The sequence below is a fragment of the Equus przewalskii genome, chromosome 2 (assembly GCF_037783145.1).
Source record: "Equus przewalskii isolate Varuska chromosome 2, EquPr2, whole genome shotgun sequence".
Classification (NCBI taxonomy): domain Eukaryota; kingdom Metazoa; phylum Chordata; class Mammalia; order Perissodactyla; family Equidae; genus Equus; species Equus przewalskii.
In genome coordinates, this window is record NC_091832.1 from 79,229,789 (window position 1) to 79,247,053 (window position 17,265).

At 33.7% G+C, this 17,265-nt stretch overlaps 1 long non-coding RNA gene across 1 annotated transcript in view; it reads right to left on the bottom strand.

The window, feature by feature from the left end:
• Nucleotides 1–17,265, bottom strand: part of LOC103553819 (uncharacterized) — a 94,128-nt gene that overhangs the window by 48,906 nt on the left and 27,957 nt on the right. The window contains exon 2 of the long non-coding RNA XR_545555.2: nucleotides 16,326–16,403. This is a non-coding gene — a long non-coding RNA (uncharacterized lncRNA). The remainder of the gene's footprint in view (nucleotides 1–16,325; nucleotides 16,404–17,265) is intronic.

The window sequence follows — 17,265 nt, forward strand, 5'->3', positions numbered from 1 at the left end:
AAAGGTTTTCAGTCATCTCTTCAGCATAGTAGACTGAAATGTCTTCTTTATTATTGATAGTTTTGAAAAAAATGTTCAGCTTCACAACTTGTTTATGTCCTATAAGTTTAAGTTTGGGAAAGAAGTTTCTTTCATCCATGAGCTATAATACTTCAAAGCATTTCAATTTTCCTGTCAAGTTAATTTTAAATACTTTGTGACAACACTCAACCGGCTTGTCATTGATGATTCATTGAAGTGGGGTATCAGAAGTTTTATGCTATTTTATGGGTGTCAGTATTTGTTGTCAAATCAGCAAGAAAGTTGTCTTTTTCCACCATGTTCATCTGATTCATTACTCTTCATTAATCGGTTTCTATTTGAAATTTCTCTCTCTCAATAAATTACTGCTTTTGATGTAGTCTGAAAATTTGTTACAATTTATTTCTTGAAAGAAGAATATCTGGTGATCTCATATAGAAATATATTAAAAATAACTTCACTTTGGGGTGTTATTATAATTATAATTGTGTCATTGCCAATTATACTTCTGAGAGGGGAGAACTTCCAGTTTCGACAAGATGACAACGAGAATTGAATTCTGCTTATATGCCTCATGAATTTCACACTCCTAAATGAATTTTACAATCCTGGAAGAATTTTGAACCTATGGATTGGCTTCTAACTGCACACTTCTTAAACCTGTTTCTGCTCCACTATCCACATACTTCTGGCGCTGGGAGCTAAAAATCAGTCACACAACAACTAAACTTCTGGCCCCACCTTCAACATCATGAAATTTTAGGTGAGTTGGTGTGGATGGGGCAGCAATATTCCTGTGGAGCACAGCCTACACCAAGCAGGCTAACAATACCATTCACAGAACAGCCGGGTAGGCACGTAAATACACATAGAAAAGTTTGACAAAATGGTAGTTAAGGTAGAAAGAGATAATAGTCTTCAGAGAAAATATCTTATTCTTAGAAAATTTACAAAAACATCTATGTGAGCACAATGGTAGGGCCTTGGAAGAGACCCATGCAAGTAGGGGGCCCTGGAGTTTAACCTTCATTAACTTTACAGTATCTATTCCTCCGTTCTTTTCATAATGTGGTTCTTGTTTTAATTTAACTTTTTTCCAGTTTTATTGAGATATAGTTGACATATAACATTATGTAAGTTTAAGGTATACAATCTGATGATTTGATACAAGTATATATTGCAAAATGTTTACCACAATAAGGTTAGTTAACACATCCTTCATCTCATTTAATTACCATGTTGCTATTGTTGTTATGATTACTACATGAAAGCTTTACTATCATAGCAACTTTTAAGTATGCATACAGTATTAACTATAATCACCATGCTGTACACTCGATCCCTGGAACTTATTAATCTTATAACTGAAAGTTTGTACCCTTTGACCAAAATCTCCCCATTTCCCCCACCCCTCAGCCCCATACAATCACTATTCTATCTGTTTCTACGAGTTCAATGTTTTTCAATTCCACATATAAGCGAGATCATACAGTATTTGTGTTTCTCTGACTTATTTCACTTAGCATAATGCCCTCAAGTCCATCCATGTTCTCACAAATGACAAGATTTCCTCGTTATTATGGCTGAATAATATTCCTATACACACACACACGCTATGTTTTCTTCATCCATTAATCTGTCAGTGGACACTTAGGTTGTTTCCATCTCTTGGCTATTGTGAATAATGCTGCAATGAACATGGGAGTGCAGATATCTCTTCGAGATAGTGATTTCATTTCCTTTGGATATATACCCAGAAGTGAGATTGCTGGGTCATATGCTAATTCTATTTTTAATTTTTTGAGGAATCTCCATACTGTTTTCCATAGTGGCTGCACCAATATGCATTCCCACCAGAAGCGCACAAGGTTCCCTTTTCTCTACATCCTCGCCAGCATTTCTTATCTGTTTTCTTTCTGATAATAACCATTCTAACAGTTGTGAAGTGATATCTCACTATGGTTTTGATTTGCATTTTCCTGATGATTAATGATGATGAGCACCATTTCATGTGCTTGTTGGCCATTTCTATGTCTTCTGTGGAAAAATGTCTTTTCAAGTCCTCTGCCCATTTTTTAATCATATTTTCTGTTGTTTTGCTATGGAGCTGTATGAGTTCCTTATGTATTTTGGATATTAGTCCTTTATCAGCTATATGATTTGCAGATACTTTCCCCTATTCTATAGGTTGCCTTCCATTTTGTTGATTATTTCTTTTGCTGTGCAGAAACGTGTAGGATGTAGCCCCTCTTGTTGATTTTTGCTTTGCTGTACTTTTAAGATGTAGGTCATGCATAGTCAAAATTCAATTTGCCCCTCCATTTTTAATCATTGGTAGAGGGAGAGGAAGAAGAGTAAATAGAACAGAACTTCTTCCTAGGATACTAACATTTCTAGCAAATTGTACTTCTCCCCTTGCAAGCCCAAGGAGAGTGACTGCCCTCTCTCATTTGACCCACTTCACCTCTCTAAGCCTCAATTTCTCCATATGTGAAATGTGGGAATTCGAGGTCTTTCAAATGTCATGTCCTGATGGATGCATGAGTTCGTTGGATTAGCAAAAGTAAAGCCTTGAGAGGCCTGGTCCTGTGACCATGGCAGGTCCATTTCAGTTGTGACGGAAAAGCAAGACCACTGTAGGAAAGGATCCTGTGTGCCCAGGGATGGCATGGCACAGCACACCAGGAGACCTGTTCAGAGAGCACAGGAAAGCAGAGACCATTCTGGGGAAATGAGATCCTAATATGGGAGAAGTAGAACACAGGATGGAGGTGGTGGCTTGGGCAGAGCAACCCAAAATAAACTTTACCAGGTTGCTTTGCCTGGGGTGATCACCTAAATCCACCATTTGGCACACACATAGAAGACAAATATATACAGCCATACTTAAAGGTAGGATGTTCCAAGAGTTTTTTCTGGACCATATAATTATCTCTGGTTTGCATGATTACTATAAGGAGATGATTATTATAAGTTTTCCCGATTGTGCCACGTATGTCCACAAAAATAAACATCTTATTAAAAATAGATAACACTCTTAGTCCCTCATAAATAAATAACAATAAATTTTATCTTTGGAAGACAACAACACATGGTAATGATAGCTTGGAAAAATTGCTAAAATTGCATTTGTAAAATTCCTTTTTTTCCTCCATTTTTCCTCTCGTATTTAATTGATGCTGCTCACTTTCTTCATATGACAGATGATTTTAAATTGTATGTGTATAATTGCTATAGCTCAATTTCACCTAAAGAACATCTCCAACATAGAAGATCTAGAGTCATTGGAAAATTTATTATAGAATGAATCAATTATCCTTGTTTGAAACAGAAGTATAATGTGTAAGTAAAAATGTCTTATTTGAATACTTTAAGAATTCAGCAATCACCTTCTTTGAAATGTGTGGTCATTTGGAAGGTCAACAGAAAGAAGTCGAAAGTCTAGTCCTGCCTCTGATTTTAAAGACTTGCTTGTCCTTAATTAAGTCAGTTCATTTCTCTATAACTTAATTTTGCTTCTTAGTACAATGCAGATCATATCACCTTCCTAACTATTTCACAGAACTACTGTGATGAAACAATGTGGCATCAGATGCGAAAAATTTCTTCAAGTACAAATACGAGATATAGTTATTTTAGTAAAACCAATAATTAAACTTCTACTTTTCCTATTATGTTACTCTCTCTAAAACCAACTTAATGAATCTATTTGACAATTTAACTGTGTGACTAAGTTGAGGTTCATGGATGCATCATGAAAAATAGACATAGGTACTGTTTTCAAGCATCCTTCAATAAAAAACACCTTTCAAACAACAGATTAAAAGTTGGCTTTCACAATGACCTTTCATTTTAAGTTCTGCATTCACTAATTCTAATTCAGTGAATTCAATATGGCAATTAAATCACCTGGCAACTAATAGAGCACATATTTCTATGTATAGTGAAATATCTACACATTGACACCTGGTTCTGTTTCTGGGTTTTATCAAGCACCTAAAACTTCTCATATAATTCTAAACAGCTTCTAAGTTTATGTCCTGACCTTACCACACACTAGTCTACAAAATAAAACACAAGAGTTCTTGGCATTTTTGGGGCTTTATAAAATGAAATGAATAACAGACTGCAAAAATTATGAAACCAAGAATTCTTTCTCCAAAAAGTGTTATCAAAACAAAATATTTAGCCAATATCATGTTGAGCTTACTATTTTATACAGAAGAGAAAATTCCTAAATTGAAAAGAGTCTCTACAAAGACTAGGACACAGATACTTGAGTTATTTTTACTTTAATATATCTAGGATTATACATAACAATATTATTTTTCTTTTATAAAATGTAATAAATTATTCTTTTTATATTATTCAAACCTTAATAATTTGGTTACAAAGGTTCTCGATCATTTTCATTGACTCTACACTAAAATGAAACTTGCTCCTAGGGGTTAAAAGTGCAGGTGCTAGAAGAAGGTGGTAGGGAGTTCAAAATCCAGCCCTGCCCCTCATTAGGTGTTTGATCATAGACAAATTATTCCACTTCTCTGTGCCTCAGTTTCCTCATTTCTAAAATAGAAGTACTAACAGATATACCTAAAAGGGTTGTTGTGAGGGCTAAATGACGACACAAGTAAAGCTCTTAGAATGGTGCTGGGCATATATTAACCTCTCAATTAGTGCTACTGTTACTGTTGTCACTGTTATTTTCCATACACTTTCTCATCTTTGATTAACACTTATTAAGGGAAAGGAATCACTAAAGACAAAAATATCTACAAATAATCCAAAATAAATAAGATGGTCAAACCCAAATATGCCTATTGGGGTTAAAAAGTCCTAAAAAAATTTTCAAAAGGGCTACAGAAGTGAACAGAAAGTTTATATGAGACACGTCTGTAATAATGCTGCTAGGAATAAATTATCCATAATTTAATGAGACATTGCTCATATTTAATTTTGTGTGATTTGGCCATTTCTATTTTTTAAAAAAATCTTAAAATGCCTTGGATTAAATTAGATTAATGAAATTGATTTTTAATGAGTGGTCACAATAGACTTTGACACACTTTATATGTTGATTTTTTTAATGTAAGCAAAACACAACTCTGAATCTCTGATCCCTTTTCTAGTGAATAGCTAGAAATTTTCCAGCAAGAATGAAAGAAATATTATTTCTGTCTTTACTGCTAAAGAACAATATATATTAAGAACTAGTTAGCAGTTAAAAATTTAAATATTCAAAGCTCTCTAAAAACTTTTGAAGAAAATCATATATGTGACACCCAAGAGCCTAAACATAACTCAAATGTTAAAGGTGGAACAAGAAAGGAAGGCAATGGGATTGTGGCGAGTTTTGCCGTAGGCAAATAGAAAATTCAAATTGAATAAAAAGCTTGTTATAGAACTATAGATTTTCTTTAAAAATACATACTCTAAAATAGAAGTAACCCAAAATGCATAACTCATTAAACCTTAGCCAGGTTGGTCTTTACAATAAATACTTTCATACATAAGCAATTAAGAATATTCCCACCCACTCATTTACACTGGAATAAGATATCTCCTGTTCTACTTGCTCCATTTAAGTTTGCTTTAGGTTGTTCTCTATATGTTTCTTCAGATCCTAAAATTTGAACATGAACTTCACTATAATCTTCCAAGCCAGCTTCTTCAAATATAAGACAAGTTCTGCAGCAAAGTGTATGTGATAAAAAAAAAATTCATGAATTTATGGTAGATTAATTCCAACATTCCCTTAGTTTTGTTCTTTGATAGAAAGCACTCATTTTGAATGTCAATAACATTTACAGTTAAAGGACTAGGACAATCTGGGACATTTAGGGCTATCAAGTGAGTCCTGAATATAGCTTTAGCTTCAAATCACAATATTTGATATGTTATAGCCTCAATGTTCTTATTTTCTAAACAGTCTAAAACTGAAGATTTCCTCTTTGATCCAATAATTATATGTACAAGCACTTTTTTCTATTTCTAAGAGATTAGAGTTTTTGCTTTTTGTTGTTAAAGTTTTATTATTAATCTGCTGTATTACATGTAGTCAAAGAATATGTTCTACAAAATTTCTACCTTCTGAAACAGAATAAGGTAGCATTGAGGATGCTTGAAAACAAGCTGCATACTTGCCTTGTAGGGGGAAATGTTCTATTTGCAGCCATTAATTCAACACTATTATATTATCCTAACACTCTATATTCTTTTTTAATCAACTTGATTAATATTAAGATCTGTCAAAATCTTCTACAGCAATTGCATTTCTCTCCATTTGTTTTTAAACATCTAACCGTTCCAACTTTAATGTCTTAATGCTATGTTATTTGGCACTGGAAAGTGCATGACGACATGATTTTTATTGTGAACAATACATTTTGTGCTATTTGAATCTCACTTTACTGTCAATATCATTTCCCTCTATTTTTTTTGTTCCTCACTTTCCTCCTCCTCCTTTTCTACCTCCTCACCCTTCTTCTTTCTCCCTGTCTGTTCTGAGATTTCTGACGTTCTTGCATTGTTTTGTTTCAGTGTGCATCACAACAGTTAGTTGGACTTTGATTTGAATCTCTTCTAGGAGACGTTATCTTTTAATTGAGCAGTTTATAGCATTTATGTTTATTTGCACAACTATGATTTTGACAACTTGTGAGATCTTGTTTTATGCTTTCTGTTTTAATGTTTGCTTTATTTTCTGACTTCTGCAATAGTCATCCATTCATTCAACAATATTTACTGAATAACGTCTGATGGATATTGTGACATATGATTATGTTGTTATTGCTTTTATTTTACTCATGTGCCTAAGAAAGTACTAATCTTTCAGGTTTGTCTGTTTAAACATCACTTAGTAAAACCTTCCTTAACCACTATATTTAAATTACGTTCCTCCATTTTTCTTTTTCATAATACTGTTTAGTATTTCTTCAAAGTACTTTTCAATTCTTTGTTTTTGGGTTATTAGTTTAATGTCTACTCACATCCTAAACTCTATGAGGATGGCTACTTGGCCTGTCCTGCTCACGACTATATACCCATGGCCCAGAAGTGATTGCCATCATGTAGGGACTCAAACGTTAGTTGAAAGAGAGAACTAATTAATTAATTAATAATGTAGATAGTCTTAAAAATTCAAATTGTAGTTGTCTTTAATTTAAAAACACTTTGACTTTATAGTGAATGATAGGATCATAGGCTATTTTCATTTGTTTTCCTATTTATATTTTTTTGTACTTTTAAATGTTTTTGATCACCACTGTTGATAAAGAATGAAATGAGTTTATATAAGTCCCTCCTTATTAAAGACGACATTAGCACTAATCTGTCTTTTCATATCTGTCACCAACACTTACATATTTTTATTAATAGGGGATTGAATCTTTAACCTAGATTCTCTTAATTAACTCAAGAACGTGTGTTAAACACATGCCATGGCAGGGAGCATTACTACTGAAGATAGCATGTAAACGATTTGGTTCAAGCCTCAGAAGTTTTATAAAAGTTGTTAAATAATTAAATTTGGTTACAGAAATATGAAATTTCTTTATCTGGATATTTTTAAAAAAAAGAGAACTTTCTGGGCCAAACTAAATGATCTCCAGGCACAAAAAACAGTCAGATGTACCATATGACCTGTCAAAGGGTCTACTCCTGATTCTACTGCTTGTTACCGAACTTCACCTCTCAGCCAAGAGAAAAAAATGTACAGGTGTTCACACAGCAGTTAGCATCCATAAAGCTTTCCTAATATTCACTTGTTTCCAGGTATCTGAGCATGCGAAACTTAAACTGTGGTGCAGGGCTCATTTGTCTTGTCAACAGTACCTGTCGCTTAATATATAATGTGCTGAGTGAACATATAAATACTTTAGGGGAATGTTTACTGATCACAAGAATAATCCTCGTCAAATAATTTGATCGCTAACATGCTTTAAATTTAGTTAGACTGGAAACCCTATCTTTTAGTTTTATGTACAAACCTTTGCAAAATACTTTCAGCCGTTCTCTTTCCCTTATCAGTTGCTTTTGGCCCTCCATGGTGCAGAGAGCAGCTGCTCAGAAACCATCATAGTAACAAGCACTCACCTGATGACATCAGGTTACAAATATAAATGTGATTAATCTATGCCAACAATGAAATGCTCTAGAATGGACCACATAACTATTGATCAGAAACTATTTTATCTATCCCAAGTGCATAAGGAAATAAAGTTATCTTTTCTTAAGTGAAATAATAATTTTCACAGAGGTAAAGTGGAGGCTTTAAAAATAAATTGTGTCTGGGGCTGGCTCTATGGGCTAGTGGTTAAAGTTCTGCATGCTCCACTTTGGCAGCCTGGGTTCACAGGTTCAGATTCCAGGCTCAAACCTACACCACTTGTCAGCCACGCTGTGGCAGCAACCCACATACAAAACAGAGGAAAACTGGCACAGATGTTAGCTCAGGGTGAATCTTCCTCAGCAAAAAAAATAAATTGTGTCTGTGAGGGTAAGATTATATTTCTGAATTTAGAGAAATATTTTTGTGACTTTAAATTTGACTGCCATTTACACTTCCAATCAAGCTTTTTCTTCATCTTGGGCAGAGAATTTGAAAATACTCTATTGCAAACAATCTAAATGTCCAACAAGAATGGAATGGTTAAATAAACTATGATATATGCAGATGATGAAATGCCAAGGGGCGCTTTTGAAATAATGTTAAAAAGCATTTAATCATGAGGAAATGCTCTTAATGTTATATATTTTTTAAAAGATGCAAAAACAGTATATACTATAATGTAAATATGTGTTTGTTTGCATGTGACTGCCACACTTTTTTGTTTATGCTAGTTGAATTTTCTGTCACTTGCAATAAAAGAAGTCCTAACTAGACCACTTGTAGATTATTAATAAAAACTTAATTAAAAAACTTAACGTTAACAGTTTTCTTTTTTTAACTGACACTGTTTTTTAGAAACAGCATCTCTTTGTAGCTGTCAGAGCCCTTATTAAAGCAATAGAATAAAAGAAAAAGGCATGTATGCCTAATTTTTATGTTTTCTGCCATGGATTTCTCACATCTAAAAAAGTAACATTATTTTTAATATCATATATACGTTCTCTGTATTAATACTTCAAAACCTACTCTTTAGTCCTTCTCTATAATGCTTTATAATTTCGTGCCACCAAACACACCTAGAGTTTTGGGTAAATATTGATTACCCTAAATCTAAGAAATTGCAATATTATAGGTTTAATTTTATAAGTTTTGGAATGTATATATACAAATTAGTCTTAACCAATATCAGGAAACCAAAGATGGTCTATGGGCTTATCTACCTTTCCACATTTTCTGTCTACTTTTCACAGGAAATTAATACTTTACTGCTAATAAAATCCTCCTATCTATTGTACAGAGGGAAATTTATGTGCCTCCTCCCTGAACTCTAAACAAGTAACAAAATAACACAAGAGAAAAGACCTTATAAAAGGAAGAAGGAAGAGACCCCTTTGCTCCTTGAACCTGAACTGCTCCACCTTCAATACCTAAACATTGGAGAGAAGAACAGGATCATTTATTTTAATACAAAAAACTGTTCATTACTTTTAATAAGAAGCTGTTTTTAAAAATGAACTAAAAAATTAAAGAGTGGAGAATATTAGAAATTCCCTTAAAAGTAGTAACAACTTATTTTATTTTATTTATTATTATTTTTTTATTGGGATCACATTGGTTTATAACATTATATAAATTTCAGGTGTACATCATTATATTTCAACTTCTGTATAGACTGCGTCGTGCTCACCACCAAAAGTCTAGTTGCCATAGTAACAGTTTATTTTAACTTGCTATCTGTTTAAATTACATCACTGACAAGAGCACAACAGCCCTTTTAAGCTTCTGAATACACCCTTGCGAAACGGAAAGATCCTTATCTGTCTCCCCAATGATACTGTCATTATTAAGTAAAGTGTCAAAAAAGTTGGGATCATTACAGCTGAATATAGTTCACACTCTGATCTTACAAATGCAGTTGTGTGCCATTTATACATGTCTATGTCCATCAAGTATAATCTCTCTCTGAACTAAATAACATCTAGAACACTACTCAGAATAAATAAAGTATAGTATGAAAACAAAGTGAGTGTTAATAAGAATTGATTCTGAGCAAGGAGATGCATATCAATGGATAAATAATACACATGACTGCATTATTTGGTAAATGTAATTGATATATACAGTCTTTTGCAAACAACAGGAAATTTTCCAGAGAAGCAAAAATCTTAGTTACTATCTTCATATCACTGAGAACATTCGGAGAGTTTTTCAATCTAACAACAATATTGTGCAATAAATACAAAGAAATAAATTCTTTAAGTTCAAAAACAAAGATTATAAAAGTGTTATAACTTTATCATACTTTTATCTTTAGCAGCTATTTAACCAAATAAAACTTTTTGTTTCTGGGAGATGAAATTGTTGAAGGAGCAAGGATATGAGAGTCTGGAAGCCCTAGATTTAATTCCCAGTTTAGCTGTGCCTTCTTAGGCAAGTTACCCCACCTCTCTGTCTCCCTTTCCTCTTCTGTAAAATGAGCATGATAACTACTTCGGAAGAGAGGCGTAAAGGTTGAATAACTAGGGAGCCTATGTCAACCCATAGCAGTAGTAATACAATAGTTGGTGCTCAATTAATTTTCCCCTTCCTTTCCCAAGTGACCTTTCAGAAACCATGTGCATTTTGAACTGAATTCCTAGCTGCAAACTATTCAAAGTGAAAGACATTATAGCTGATTCATACTCTAAAATCTGAAATGGATCATTAAAAGTACCTAGTATCTAAATGATTTGCAACAGTAGTATTTCAATAGGTTCAATGAGGTTCTCTTAGAATTTGTTAGATTTTATCACCCAATTAGCTTTGTCTTTAAGTGCTTATACAAGTGCTGATTTAAAATCAAGATGCTGGTCAAACAAAAATATAAGTGAACCTCTTAATTCGGGCATAGAATGTAACTAAACAGCCTGCGGCACAATAAAGTCAGCAAAGTAAACACTGGAAAGAGATAGTTGGCCTTGTTGTTTCTGTTAAACATGTCAAAATACTGCATCCAAAAGTATTTGAAAAATCTGCCTATTTTCCATCTGTTATATTTCTCAGAGGATAACTGAAAGTTCATGTAAAAGTTCACTGTAAGTTCAAATATGTCATATCAGGTCATTTACAGGGTAAAAGTTCACTGGGAGTTTATTATTATTTTTTAAAGACTGAAGTGGAAAAAGAATAAATATACTAATTGAAGCCATTTTATATTGCATTATGACCACCACATTTTTAAGCATCATAAATAAAAATTATAAATTTTTAAAGGCCATGTGCAATGCATAATGGCAACAATTATGATTACAAGGAAGATGCCTAGGACAGTATCCTTGGGATTTGTTTTTAGAGAAGAAGCTGTAGATAATTTTGGTTGCTCTAGATATTTCTTACAGTAAAACACTTTTCGTATTTTACGTTGTATTGAATATTTTGTTTAAACTAAAAATTTAAACAGTAATATAGAGACATAGAAAAAAGAGAAATGTCACAAATAATAAACAAATATCATCTTACTATTTATCTGAATAGAGATGATTTTTAATTTGCAATTGCTAAGAATGTTATTTGAGGTACATCATTTGTGGGCTGCTTATAGCAAAAGCGGGAAGTCAAGAGAAAAATGGTTCATTTGGAATAAAATTACTAAATCATTGAAAAAATCCAAATCAAACAAACACAAGTCAATATTATTTGAATTGCTGAAGCAAAAATTAAGATTTCTTTGGGTGAAATGTTCATATTTTAAAAATGCTTAGAAGAATAATTTTCAAGGAAAATAACAGTGAACACATATATAAAATTTAGGACATAACTTCTGGGTTCATAGATTAAAGACATTTTCTTTCTATAAACAACTGGTACATATTAGAGTTCAGCAAAAACTTCTTAATGTATTAAATAAAGGTGCATTTCACTATTTCTCAGTTTCTCTTGTCAAATGCATATCCTCAGCCTCATAATATTACTTTAAGTCTATAATTTGCTTCTTAAATTGAAAACCACATCTGTTTCTCTCTGGCATGTTTATAGTCTCTTTATGACATACTGCTAACTGGTTTTAATGGATTATAACATTTATTCATTCATTCACCCAATAAATGTTTACCCATTATTAATTATTTGCAAGGTGCTGTGCTATGCATTATAAAAGACACAAATTTATCCACACATTAACAAAAGTTCTGTTTTCAGGAAGCCATTTCTTCTACGATCCAGTAGAAGAAATATGAAATAAAAATAATATAAATAAGTAAATAACACAAAGTTGAGATAATTTAGTGCCATATGAAAGACAGAGGTAAAAAGACTTGGAGGTTCATAGAAGACATTAGTTCCAGTCAGCAAAATAATCTTGGAGTTAATTATTAGCTAAATACCTAAGATGCTATATTTTTTTCCAAATTACTAAACGTCAATTAGGAGCAAACTTTAAAAAATCTCCTTACCACTTCATTGCAACTATGTTCTAACATATGCCATTGATCACATCACAGAATTGTCAATTTCTTCCACATTTTGGTTGGAAAAGATGGTACTGAATTTGAAAATAATCACAATTTTATATGTTAAAAACTTCTAGAAAGAAGAGAGAATGTAACATTTAAAAACAAAAACAGATTAGTCACTGACCTGGAATTTCAGTAATAAGACTTGAGAAAAGTCACAAATTACATCAGGTAAGAGAAAATGCTGAGGATCAAGAATTTCGAACAATAGCTGCTCAGCCCTGTACCAAAGGAGACCAACCCCCCCATGCCAGGGGGCTTGGAGAGGATGAACTATCCATAAGGAAAACATTCCAGTACAGGAAATCCTATATTGTGCCTAGGTAAAACACAGGGAAACCTATGGTTCAGAACCACCAGGAGGAAAACCTGAGGAAAAGAGACTACATTATACCAAACAATACTTACATGAATAACAATTATCCAAAGCTAACTGTGTATTTTACATATTCTATTTTTATATTTGATATTATACATTTTAAATTACATGATGACTTCTTAATCTGTGATAAGCACTGAACGCAGATGATGTCTGGGAGCCAAAGAGAAAGAAATCATATTGAGAGGAATGAATGAATATATAGTATAGATATGCAGATACTATTCTTCAAAAGGTTTGGAAACGGTCTCTACATCCTCTGGATGTGAGAGTGATGAGAACCCCAGCTAGATGGAGCATGAAGTTCAAAGATAAGAAATCAGGGAGAATGAGACCACAGGAGCTATGATGGCTACAGAGGGCGACATGTCAGATTCCTGCCCAGCATCCTCTGGTCCCTGGTGACCCTCAGACTACAGCCTGGCTTACTCCATTGGTGATCAGTTGGGTCCCTCCCCTCTCCTCTTACTGCTTGTTATAAACCCAAGCTGGTGGCACTCGGGCCTCAGCTTTCAAAGAGGTGTTAATTTATGTTGACCTTTTGTTCGATAAGAAACATAAGATAACTAAAAGGATACAGTAAAAAGGGAAATACAGGGCAATTTGATATAGCCTGTGACCCTAGTTTGGTCCTGAAACGGTCATTTGGTAATGTTCAAAATTAAATGATTATTTTGAACCGTAAGAAAGACTCCTCTTTGATTCTAGGAGAAAAGAGCATTTCACTGTGGTAGATCATAATATAAATTTAAAAGTCAAAGTGACAAAAATAATGAAAGCTAATGCATTTCATTTCTATATTTCTAAAATATTTTGAAAGAGAACAAAACAAAATCTTTTTTTAAGTTTTTTTTCTTTCTAAGGCTGGCCCTGAGCTAACATCTGTTGCCAATATTTTTTTTTCCTTTTTCTCCCCAAAGCACACCCCAGTACATAGTTGTATATTCTAGTTGTAGGTCCTTCTGGTTGTGCTGTGTGGGATGCCACCTCAGCAGGCTTGATGAGCAGTGCCATGTCCATGCCCCAGATCTGGCCGGCGAAACATTGGGCCGCCGATGCAGAGCGTGTAAAACGCAACCACTTTGCCGTGGGGCCGGCCCTGTAAGGTCTTTTTTAAAACAGATCTTTTGATGGAAAAACGAACCACCTTATTAGATGAAAAGACATTATAATAAAAATGTCAACTCTACCAAATTAATTATACACTCAAAAGAAATTCAATTGGAATTAACTCCTTTGGATAAAATAATCTTAAGATTCATGCGGAAGAATAAAGGCCAGAGAGCAGTAAAAAAATTTTTTAAAGATTGGGGAGAGAGGAAGGATTGGCTTAGCAGATATTAAAACATTTTATCATGCACCAATATGTCCGTACTTGTATATTCACTTACATCCATATATGACTATCTGAGGATTAATTAAAAGTATAAAAGAATATATGTTAGATCAGTAACATGATTACATGGGCAGAAGTGGTGCTGATAAGCAAGAGAGAGGATTAGTGGGAAAAGGGAGCCAAAAAAAATTTTAAAAAGCTGCATTAAGGAGGGCAGGTAGGATATGACCACATTTACTCATTTATGATAAATATTTTATATGTGTGTATATATATATGTAAAGAAATTAATTTTTTAACTGTTAGACAAGGAAAGAAAGACAATTCCAAGTAAGAAGGAAAGATGAGAAAATGGTGAAGAAATGACTTGTAACATGGGCTAGGGCAGATCAGAGGCTGTCTCCCTCTACCACTTTCTCTCACCATTTGGCACTCTCTAATCACAGCTTCCTATCTTACAACTTATTTTCTTCCTCCCGTTATCTCTGAATTTAAACTATACTCTCTCCCCCACCCTCAACTTCCCCCCGTCCTTGCCTTCCCCCGGTTCCCTGATTCCCTCCTTGCTGTTCTCCTCACCCAAGCCACTCATCCCTTCCCATGGCTTCAACTATCAACTCTCACTGAATGTCAAGTAAATCTTTACGTCTTTTCCTCACATTTCCCCAAACTACTTTCAATTGCTTATACGTCCCACAATTATCAAAACTAAATGAAATATTGCCTCTGCCTCTGTGACTATTACCATTATCACTACCACTCCCATCACAGCTCCTACTGCTTCACGACTATTAGTATTACTGTTATTAGTATTACTGTTATTACTGTTTCCACTGGGTACCATTTAATTAATGTTTACTGTGTGTCAGGCACAGCAACCCATTTACTGTAATCTTTACGACAACCCTCTGAGTAGGTCTTACCCTTATTTTATACTGAAGGAACTCAGCAAGACTCAGAACTACATCACCATAATTGAGATTTGCAACACATGTTCAGATAAAATCAAAGGATGCTTCTCTTCATGTGTTACGGCAATTTATCTTTTATTAGTCTACAAATATTTCATGGACATCTAAGTGTAAAACAATAAAAGTGAACATTTTATTGAAAGCATACTATATATGTTTTGGCACCGTTCTAAGTGCCTTATAGTTATTACTTTATTCACTTCCCTTCCATAATAACCCAAAGAGAGCAGACATTTCATTATTCTTATTCTGCAGATGGGTGAACTGAGGCACATGAACGTTGAGTATCTTGTTCTATTTCAGAGCTAGTAAGTGGCTGGACCAGGATTCCAGGCAATGTCTCTAGAGTTTATCTTCTTTAATTGCTACTCTGGGCTAAGTGGTGCAATTCTGATAATTCTTTAGGAATGCAAAGATCCATGCCTTCAAAGAGTTTACAATCTGGTTGAATAGATAAGACCAAAATGATAAAATCTAGGAAGTCAGATTTCTGGCACTTCAACTATTTGTTTCACCATTGGAAAGCTGTTGCACTGGAAACAAGAGGCATGGAAACCAATTAAAAGACTATTATAATAGCCTTCAGAATCTGGATAAGAAAACTGGCAAAGAAAAACCTGGATGAATATGAAAGCAAGAAAATGAAAGATACTAAGGACTGAAAATCGACCTTACTGGTGATTGATAAGACAAGGGAGACCATGGAAGGAAGAGAACAAAGATCACCTGAGTCTAGGTCAATGGGAGATTGACCATATCACTGGCTGAAAAGTACAAGTCTTAAACATAGGGTCATGAGTTTGAGGTAAGAATTAAAGTATAAACAAAAGCAAATCTACTCAGTTATTTCTAATGGAGTTGTGATACAGGGCAATAGATGTAAAAAACAATACAAATTTTAAAAAGGACAATAATTAAATACAGTTTAATAAACAGATAAAATTTCTAAAATGTAGATATGATATGCCATGATATACTCTTTTTGTGTGTGTATATATATATATATTTTGCTTCCTACCAGTCTGGCACCAAACGCCAGTTAGTGAATATTCCACCAATACTCTGAGCACCGCATTCAATGAGATGACCAGCAAGGCTGCAAAGCAAACAAAAAGATGGCATTAATATGATGAGCAAAATTTTCAATATCTGTCCAAATATAAAACAGTAGGCTATAAATAAAACTTTATTTGAAGGTATTTTCATAAAAGTGGGGAAAAACTTGTGACTTTACATGGGTGCCATTTTGTTTTTATTTGTTTATTTTAACAAAGCAAGCAAATGATGCAGAAAGGCTAGCTTGGAAGAATAGAAAGTTCACTGGTCTAAGAATCACAGGAACCTAGGCCAAGTGATAGACTTTGAGCAAAATGGGGGTAATGTGTTACCGGTGTGGTTATGAGAATCAACTGAGATAAAAAGATGTGAAAGCACCACGAAAATTGCAAAGTGCTTCAAAATGTAAGTTGTTTTCAGACTTCAAGTGTGACATTAGATTGTCATTATATTATAGAATAGGAGAGAAAATGTATAAAATATCACTGTCCTATTTGATATGTTAATGGACTGAAACTTATCAATAAATCTATTATTAAAACTCACTCTCCAAAAATCTGGACTATCTGAAGTTCTTTATTGAGTTGAGAGCTTCAATCACGTGCTATAATAAAATACTTTGGGTTTTAGTTATTTGGCCTGTGTGAATCCAGACTCCACCACTTAACTAGCTCTGCAACTTTGGGCAAGTTATATAACCCTATTGTATATCCATTTCCTCATCTTTCACATAGAGAGAATAATATCAGCCCAATGAAAATAAAAAAATAATTTTGTGAAATGTCTATCACATAGTATGCACTCAATAAATGATGACTACTTTGTTTCGTAAAATTTCTTGAATCTTTGTATACGACATATTTCTTTAGCTTTAAAAGTCAGCAGTAGGGCCGGCTTGGTGG